The following is a 9,235-nucleotide window of genomic DNA, read 5'->3' as shown; positions in this document are numbered from 1 at the left end:
GCACCTGGCATTCTGAGGTAGCCTGCTTCTAAAATCAGGAGATTGCATCTATCATGACTTGTAAGCTGTGATGGAGTTTTCCAGAAATGTGTCCAACCTTCTCTTAAAGGCATCTAGGTGAGATGCCATCACTGCTTCATGTGGCAAGGAGTTCCACAGACTAATGACATGCTGGGTGAAGCAATATTTTCTTTGGTCTGTCCTAATTCTCCCAAAGGAGGCCACCTCCTTAATAGCTGCAGGCGCCAGAACTCTCCTCCTTGCAGGGGTTGATGAAGAGCTCGCTGCCTCGAACCAGCAGGGAGAGCAGACTGAGACGCCTGCAGCTCTTCCTGAGTGCTTAAGGAAGCCTTTTCCGCCACTGCTGTCAGCCTCCCAGTCCTTGAAAGGGTGCATGATGAGCGCCTCGCAGCAGAAGCCGCAGCCATTCCAAGGAGCCCAATGAACAATCAGCCCTGCTGCTGCTGCAGCTCCTTAGGAGCGAGGAGCCCAAGCAAGAGGACCCAGCAGGCGGGGCGGGGAAGGGGTGGCTGCCTGGCTGCTGCTACCACCGCGCTTGCCCTTACTAGGGGAGGCAGTTTCTGATCAACAGCCTTGCACTGAGAAAGCGCGCACGACGTACCGCGGGAAAGGACTTCATCTGCTCCCCCCGGGGGAGATGCGCTGACAATCAGCAAGTAGGGAGGTCTGGCTGCATGATGGACATCGGCCACAGCCAATCCGGGGAAAGGAATGTGCCTTTCTCTTCCGCCCCCACAACCTTTTAAGAAAGTCAAGTGGCATAAGAACATAAGAACAGCCCGACAGGCCATAGGCCCATCTAGTCCAGCTTCCTGTATCTCACATCGGCCCACCAAATGCCCCAGGGAGCACAACAGATAACAAGAGACCTCATCCAGTACCCTCCTTTGCATCTGGCATTCTGACATAGCCCATTTCTAAAATCAGGAGGTTGCACATACGCATCATGGCTTGTAACCTGTAATGAATTTTTCCTCCAGAAACTTGTCCAATCCCTTTTAAAAGCATCCAGGCCAGATGCTGTCACCACATCCTGTGGCAAGGACCAACCACACACTGAGTAAAGAAATATTTTCTTTTGTCTGTCCTAATTCCCCCAACACTCAATTTCAGTGGATGTCCCCTGGTTCTGGTGTTATGTGAGAGTGTAAAGAGCATCTCTCTATCCACTTTATCCTTCCCATGCATAATTTTGTATGTCTCAATCATGTCCCGCCTCAGACGCCTCTTTTCTAGGCTGAAGAGGCCCAAACGCCGTAGCCTTTCCTCTTAAGGAAGGTGCCCCAGTCCCGAAATCATCTTAGTCGCTCTCTTTTGCACCTTTTCCATTTCCACTATATCCTTTTTGAGATGTGGCGACCAGAACTGGACGCAATGCTCCAGGTGTGGCCTTACCATTGATTTGTACAACGGCATTATAATATTAGCTGTTTTGTTCACAATACCATAGAATTGGCCACCTTTACTGCCATCACACATTGGGTCGACACTTTCATCGACTTGTCCACTCCCACCCCAAGATCTCTCTCCTGATCTGTCACAGACAGCTCAGAACCCATCAGCCTATGTCTCCAGGTCATTTATGAACAGGTTGAAAAGCATGTTTATTGGCATCTTTTGGAGCCTGGCAGGAGGTGGGTGGTAGGATCTTCTGGGCTGGTGGAAACTACTTCTGGGCACCTGTAAAAAGCATTACTGTGCATATCCACATTGTAGAGAAGCAGTAAGAGGTTTATATAACACATCTGGTTGTTTTCTTTCTGTGTGTAATACAAATCTCCCCCCCCCCCCCTCAGGTTTGCTCCTTGCACCTTCCTCTTGCCAGGTGTGATGGAGCAAGAAGAGGGCCTGGGGTCATCTCCACCTTCATGATTCTCAGGGTAATGTAGACAGTGGTTCCCAAACTGTGGGTCGGGACCTGATTTTGGGTGGGTCTCCAAAGAGTGATAGGCAAACCCAGAGCCTAGGAGAGGAGGGTAAAAGGGGTATTATGTACCTGGGCCCAGGGTCAAAAGGGGGGGGCCCAGGAACCAAAGGAGGGGCCCAGAAATTTCCTGGAATCTGACATTTTCCTTTCCATTCAGACTTGCTGCCTGCAGGGGATGCTGGGGACACCAGCACTATCATGAGGCTTCAGCTCCTGGCAAGTCATCTATGCTTGGGAGTGTGTTTGGTTTTCCATATTACTGTCTCTATCTGCCAATGCCATGAGTGGGGAGACCGGGGCTCAGAAGCCTTTTCCAGCTGTCTCCATTCTGCTTTTCCTCTCTCTGCCCCATTGTGCTTGCCCATCACCACCTCCCCTGCTCTGTTTCACCCCCTCTTTGCAAGGGGCCCCAAAGAAACTCTGTAGCCCCATAACATTCCTCTCAGAGGCCCTGGGCAAACCAGAAAACTGATTGCCTCAAGGCGGTTCAAAAATCAGGTACTGTAGCTGCTCATTACCCTGCAAAGAGCTCAGCTCCAGCAGTTTGCAAGATAGCTGCTAACTGCCCCACAAGGAGCTGAGCTCCTGCATTTTGCAAGCATGAGTAAGGTTTATCTTTCCTCGTTCCCAGAGTGGTCAGGAGAGAAGGTTGTGCACCTTCTTTCAGACTCTTGCTCACTCAGTAAGACTCCTTGGGGAGGTGGTTTGTGTCCTTTTGTCTTTCAGGCTGTTTCTTAGCAATTTAATCAACCTTCAGAAGTGATCAGAAAACAGGCTTAAAAAAAAAAAGACATCAGCCTCATGATTGCCATAGAAAAACTGTGATGCGTCCTCAGAAACCTTCTTGTTTCTCTGAAATGTGGAGTACTGAGAAATAAAGTTTTAGGTTATCACCAAAAGCTGCCTGCAATGTGACCTCTTTGTGGTATTGTTATTTGATACCTAAGCAGGGCTCAAACCTCTCTAGAAGACCTGCTGTGGAACTCTCTTTTTTGGATGCCTGGTTGCTTATTATAAAAAGACACTCTGCACATGCTCCAGAGGTTTCCAAACATTCCACAGCTGAGCTCTGGCGCTGAAAATGAATGGTGAGATCAGTTATTGGTGAGATCAGCCCACTCCAGTAATGCTTGGGATTTGATGCACTCTCACTTGATCACCCTGAATAGTTACTTTGGGGAGTAAGCCCTATGAAATGGGGGGCGGGTGGGACGGAACGACCCTTGCTTCTAAGTATGCTTAGATACCAGTACTTTCCAGCTGGCACACAGATCACCATCCCTGGCTCAATCTGCTATGCTCCTCGGTGCCATGTCTCTGGGTATTGTATATACTCTCCCAGCTTTCCCCCTCTACCACTGGTAGCAAAGAATAAAATAGAAAATTACCCTACAGCACAAACCTAAGCGTGTCTACTCAGAACGAAGTCCCCTCAAGTAAGTACCTGACTTGTTCCCAGGTAAGGGTTTATAGGACTGGAGCCCTGGAGACCAATCCTATGCACGTCTCCTCAGAACTAAGTCCTCCCCCCAGGTAAGTACCTGACTTACTCCCAGGTGAGTGTGTAGGATTGGAGCCCGATCCTATGCATGTCTGCTCAGAAGTAAGTCCCACTATAGTCAGCAGGACTTATTCCCGGGTAAGTGTGGACAGGATTGCAGCCCTGACGTCTTTTCTCCTTCCCCGCCCCATCTCCCCCCCACCCCGGCAGATAACCCGAACAGGGCTCCCCCAAGAGGAGAGCCGAACTTCGTGCCCCACGTGTTGCCTCGGAGCGGTGCAACTTCTGGGCTGGCTCAGCTCCGACTGCCTGTCCCCCCCCCCCCCCCGCTCCTTGCAGGAACAGCCCCGCTCGCGATGAATCATCCTTCGCCTTCTCCTCTCCCAGGCTAGCGCTTCTCGGGGAAGCGGAGCGGCCGGGAGCTGCAGCTGCGAGGAGGGGATCGGGAAGGACCCCCTGGTTCGGGGCCTGGGGTGGATCGGAAGAGGGGCATGGCCGGCTGAGGACCTCCCCCTGCCGCCCCCGCCCCGCCCCGCCCCCAAGGGACCCGCGTTCTCCGGGGAAGGACCCGAGCCCGATGAATGGCGCCCGCTCCCTTCATTGAGCCCACCGCTGCAAACTTCCTCCCGTCCCGTCGCCCTCTCCCCAGCAGGGGTCGGCTGCGCAAGGACCCTGCGCCTTCCCCATCGTCTCTCTGGGCGCCCGCTCCGCCTGCAGAGAGAGGGGCGCTGGAAGGCCACCCCACGCCGCTGAACTAGGGGGGGAGAGAAGAAGCCACGGGGAGAGAGACGCTGCTGGGCTGCTTGGGGGCAGGTCTACCCCCGGAGGCATGGGCAACGCCTCTCGCCTGGGCAGCAGCCGGTGGGATGAAGCGCCTCTGCTGTGGGTCCCTCTCGATCGCCGGGCTCCTCTGTGCTGCTGCTGCTGCTGAGCGGGTGATCTCCCCCTCTGTCTCCCCCTTTTTTGGATGGATGCTATTTGGGGGAGGGATGGTCTCTTTCCCTCTGCCTTCCCCCCGCCCCCCCAGTTACCCGCGGCGGCGGCAGTAGGCTCCCTCCCCTCCCCACTCTCCAGATCCCCACTTCCAGCAAGATCCCTTTGGAAACCAAGCCTCCCAAGTGCCACGCGCGTGCCTGAGCATGGAGCTGCAGGCTCCTGCCCCCGAAGCCGCGCACCGCTGAGTGGATTGGAAATACGTTGGGGGGAGTAAGTTTCCAGAGGCCATTGGAGGAGTTGAGTCCGGCGTTCCAGCGAGAGAGCAGGCCAGCAAGTAAGTGCCTCCGGTTAAGGCAGCCCCTCGAGTAAGGGATGCCTCTGGCGTGGCTTCTGAATTAGCTACACTCTCTTGGGAACTAGATGGGGGGGGGGAGGAGCGGAAAGGCACCACCACTGCTTAAAGACAGTGCTACATTTTGGGATTGGCCATCCCTGAGGTCATTTTGTAGTAAAAGGCTCTGTTGCAGTACCCACCACCCGCCCTGAAGGCTTCAGCACTTGGGCGCTTTATGATGGGCTCCAGAGAGAGTGTGCCAATCCATGCCGGCCCAGCTGAGCAAAGGTACCAGTGTGCCATCCTGGGGCTTAGCCATGCCTTCTGCTTATGAATGTGAAGTCTTTTGTAGACCTGCACTCTCTCCGAGCACAATCTCTGCATGTCTCCTCAGAAGTAAGTCCCATTGTGTGCAATGGAACTTACTCTCAGGAAAGTGCGTTTAGGGTTGCTGCCTCATTCAGTTATCCTTGCCTTTCTTTTGTGTTGCTTTGCCTGGGATATATTTAGTTAGTTACTGGAGCCCTTGGAGGTGTGATTTCCATAATTTTATTCTTCCCCCCCATGTCATTCTAGAGAGAATCTTTTATATGCAGCTCATGTGCTGTGTGTGGTTTGTTTCTTTGCCTGTTTAGAACTACTTACCCTTGGCAGTATCACTGTAGAGATATGAGACTTGTTTAAAAGACAGGCAGGCACACAGCTAAATCCTGTGTGATTTTGATCTAGCCTATTGAAAGCAGGGGGAGGGGTGTCTGATTCTGCCAGCTTTAGATTTTATTTAAACCTCCTCATCTCCTAATGAAGAAGGGGAAGGCCTGAAGAGTTGTGATCTTTTTCTTGGAACTCACCAATGTGACAAATCTGTCACACTACACTGAGATCCCCACTTCCATCTCTCACAGCACATTGAGTGAATGAGCTAGTCAGCCAACCACCCTAAATCCTCTCTCTGTCTCTCACTTTCACATTAATCTCTGAAAAGGAGAGCTAAGTAATGAGACGACTGCCTCGAGAATTTTGACAAACAGCAAAATTCTAAAAACATTTTACATTGTGTAAATTTTCCTTTATTGAATTTCCTTTATTGAATTTTCTCTTTTCCCTGAGACTAAGTTTGCATTGTCCTTAGTTTGCATTCTTCTTTAACCTGGAAAGGTTTACAGAGTAAGCACAGGTACCCAGATTTATGGGTAGTCTTGGGCATTTGTCTAATAGCTTTATCTCTTCCAGTGAGCACATTAAAATCAGCAGTATGTGTAGCAGGGAAGAGGGGTAGAGGGAATTGGAGATTTTGTACTGACTTGCAGAAATGCAGTTTGTTATTTCAAAACTTATGATGTGTAATCACTTGGATTCCTTGCAATGATGTATCCTATGTTACAGTAAATTGAATGAAATTGTCAGATTTGTATTTTTCTGATAGATGCTGATTTTAAAAAGCCACTAAACTTCATATGGTGCTGCATGGAATCCGTCCTCTGTGTCAACTTTTGTTATGCAGTATAATTGATTGACCTTCTTAGTAGTCTTCCCTAAGTTTGATAGTTTTGATATACAGTCTGTATCCTGTTTAGCTGTATGAGAAGTCCTGGGGATAGTAGGGTTATGAATTTGGATTGTAAGCTCTTTGGGGCAGGGATACATGCACTTCTTTGTTGTTGCTTGCATTGCTATTGGACTGTTAATGAAAAGCACTTCCTTAGTTCAGTAAAAACCAGACTATAAGCCACGCTTAAACTAGATAATATTATCCCTAATACTGTTGGTTGTCTGGAAGAAAATTATTGATGTATTTATTGATTATTATCTATCCATGCTTGCGTGAATACATTTCTGGAATACGTTCAGTGTGGTTCATACAAAGTTCAGACACTTGTTTAAGAAACTGACCAACTATTTCTGTATTCTGTGACTGACTGACTGGCCTTCCTACTAATTAAAGCAGGCAGATTTCTCTGCAGTGACTCAATTGGCAATACAGTCTTTCTCTGAACTGTACCTGTGGGCTTATTGTAGTAGTTCCCCATGCAAGGGCAGAGGGGCAGTCTTTCACTTAAGTGTGTGCAAATGTGTGTGCAACTATACAGAGCACTGATTGCATGTGGAATTTGTCCAGAGCGCATTAGAAAAGTCTCCTTCCTTAAGCATAATGACAACAAATAGTTGATTGGATAAATGGATCATCTGATTGATTGTTCACCTAAATAGATTGCTTGTTTGATCGAAAAATCAGGTGTCCTCTGCAAAGTTCAGATATTGGCAACCTACTTTGCTTTCTGTTTTCTTCCAATTTTGTAACTTAACCTAAAAGTACCAAGAGAAATACCTGGCTCAGTATCTCCTTGCTTGAAGTACGGGGAGGGGGAGGAACACTTGTACAATCAGGTGATTGATAATTTGCTATGTTGTACTGATTGCTGCTAGACAACCTAATGAGATGTTCCCTTTACTGGATTACACTGAGTACCGTAGTTTATCATTTCACCTTTTTTTTAGCTTCATCATTTGATGAATAATCATTCCATGTGAGCAGAGGTAGCTACTCAATATTCTGTTCCATCAGATATATTTTGTTCCCTTGGAGTCCAAAGCTAAAGGAATGGCTAACTCATGGGCAGAAAAAAATCGAGTATGTTCAGTGATCCTTCAGACATGGATGGATTCTGTCTAAGCCTGTGCTTTTTGCTTTTCACTAACAATCTCAGTAGCTTCTCATACTAGCTATCCATGTATAGGCTGGTATAGGCATTACAATGTCTAATTCAGACCAAGAAAGGGAGACACACAACATTTCCTATGTAATTTTATTGCATTATGTCCATATTACAGCTAGTTTGTATATTGTGAACATGACTTAATTCTTAAGATGCTGAGTAATTTTAACTCTTTCTTGAACCTAAATGCACTCCTCTTAGAAACATTTACTGTGATTTTCTTATATTAAAATGATTGAACTGGTGGGCTTTCTGTAGATTGCCTTCAAACTCTGCTGCCTTCCACTGAAGCATCTTTCTAACTTTTCATGATTGCAGTTATATCTAAGACCCAATCTGCATGTGGTATTTGAAGCACTATTAGGCTTTAGTTTTTGTTTAGTCTGTAGTAGTTGAATCAGAGTCTCCTGCAGTTTGGAACCATGATGGACTTTAACCTTGAGCCCAGCCATGATTCAAATCCGAGGGCTTCCCAATTCAACTGCCATTTAACTCGGGGGAGGGGGGGCATGGGGGAGAGAGCTTTCATTAAAGGTTTTATATGAGTTATTTTTTTGCCAAACCTGTAAATTAAGTCCTATTAGGTAACTGAAATTATTTGCTGCAGTTGTGTGAATGTGGCATGTTAAAGCAAATGCACATGTGTGGCCTTAGTTTCTGGCTCTATATACATCAAGTGTTGAAATGTTGAATAGTTTTAGATCTATCAGTTCACCAGTCTTTGTATTTCCTACTAATTTGCTGCTGACACTTGTGAGGTCTGATAGTTTGTGGTCTGTCATCTATTCCTGTAGGCTCAAAGATGAAGTGCCATCTATCACGTACTCAAAAGTAAGATAACACAGTTTGGGACAAGTCTCTGGGAGAGCATTACCTATTGGTAATTACCTATTGGTTGCCAATGATCGATTGGTTTTTAGCTGTGAACATGGATCATTCAGAGAATGTGTTTTTGTTGCATGATCAGATCATACCTATGAATAAAAATGACTCATTATACATAGAGGAAGTAACATTTATTTAACAGAGATTCAAGAAAATTACTACAGTATTTTTTTCCTGAAACAGAATAATTCAGGGATTTAACTTGTTTATTGTGGTGTACTGATAACCATGCATCAGTTGGAGTTGCATTATATTAGGAAAATCTTTTCCCCTGCTTTTCCTTTTGACTGCAGTACTTTGAATCACTTATCTAATTTTGAGATTTTTCTGGAACTCTTATTCCTGTTTTTTTTCTCCCCTCAAAGAAATATCTCTTATAGAGAAATATCTGCTAATTTTAATTTCTGTAGGACTCCTAATTTGCAAAATGCTTTGAATATCTAATTGTCATATACCTGTATGTATACATTTTGTGCATCAGATATAGGATTAGGATATTGATGAAGGGACTATTTAGAACACAGGGCAGAAAGAATATTTGTGTATTCCTCTTAGAGATGTGAATGCCTAAAATAAACTTGGAAAATGGGAATTTCTAGAATTTTTGTTTTTTAGGGTTCTGTCCACTGTGTTGGGAAAATGGAGGAGGTAAAAACCCTCTCTAGTGCACTATATTTTCTTTCAGATTGATGGAGGAAATACTTCCAAAAATAGTGTTTTAAAATACAGAGGTACTATAGTTATTACACTATTGCAAAATTAGAGTCAAAGATCATGCAGTCATCACTGCTACTGAGCTTGTCTCTATTACCAATGCAGCAACACTCTTGGGACAAGATGTTAAGAGAAGTATTTTCAAAAGTTGAAGAATATAGACCACCTCCAGGTATTTGATCCAAGCATATTGCTCATGA

The 9,235-nt window shown here is 46.4% G+C and overlaps 1 protein-coding gene across 8 annotated transcripts in view; it reads left to right on the top strand.

Annotated features, from left to right (window-relative positions):
* The first annotated feature begins 3,860 nt into the window (after positions 1-3,860).
* SNTG1 (syntrophin gamma 1) overlaps positions 3,861-9,235 on the top strand; it is a 318,816-nt gene continuing 313,441 nt past the window's right edge. For 6 of the 8 annotated variants that reach the window (XM_066626316.1, XM_066626306.1, XM_066626311.1 and 3 more), the window contains exon 1: positions 3,861-4,719. The gene's annotated coding sequence lies outside the window, so the exon portion shown is untranslated. Of the gene's footprint in view, positions 4,720-4,936; positions 5,008-9,235 lie in introns of those variants that run through there. The other 2 variants (XM_066626315.1, XM_066626309.1) reach the window with 2 other exon arrangements.

Source organism: Tiliqua scincoides, chromosome 4 (genome assembly GCF_035046505.1).
Source record: "Tiliqua scincoides isolate rTilSci1 chromosome 4, rTilSci1.hap2, whole genome shotgun sequence".
In the NCBI taxonomy this organism is placed as follows: domain Eukaryota; kingdom Metazoa; phylum Chordata; class Lepidosauria; order Squamata; family Scincidae; genus Tiliqua; species Tiliqua scincoides.
The sequence above is the reverse complement of the archived record's forward strand: the minus strand, read 5'-3'. Positions and strand labels throughout refer to the sequence as shown.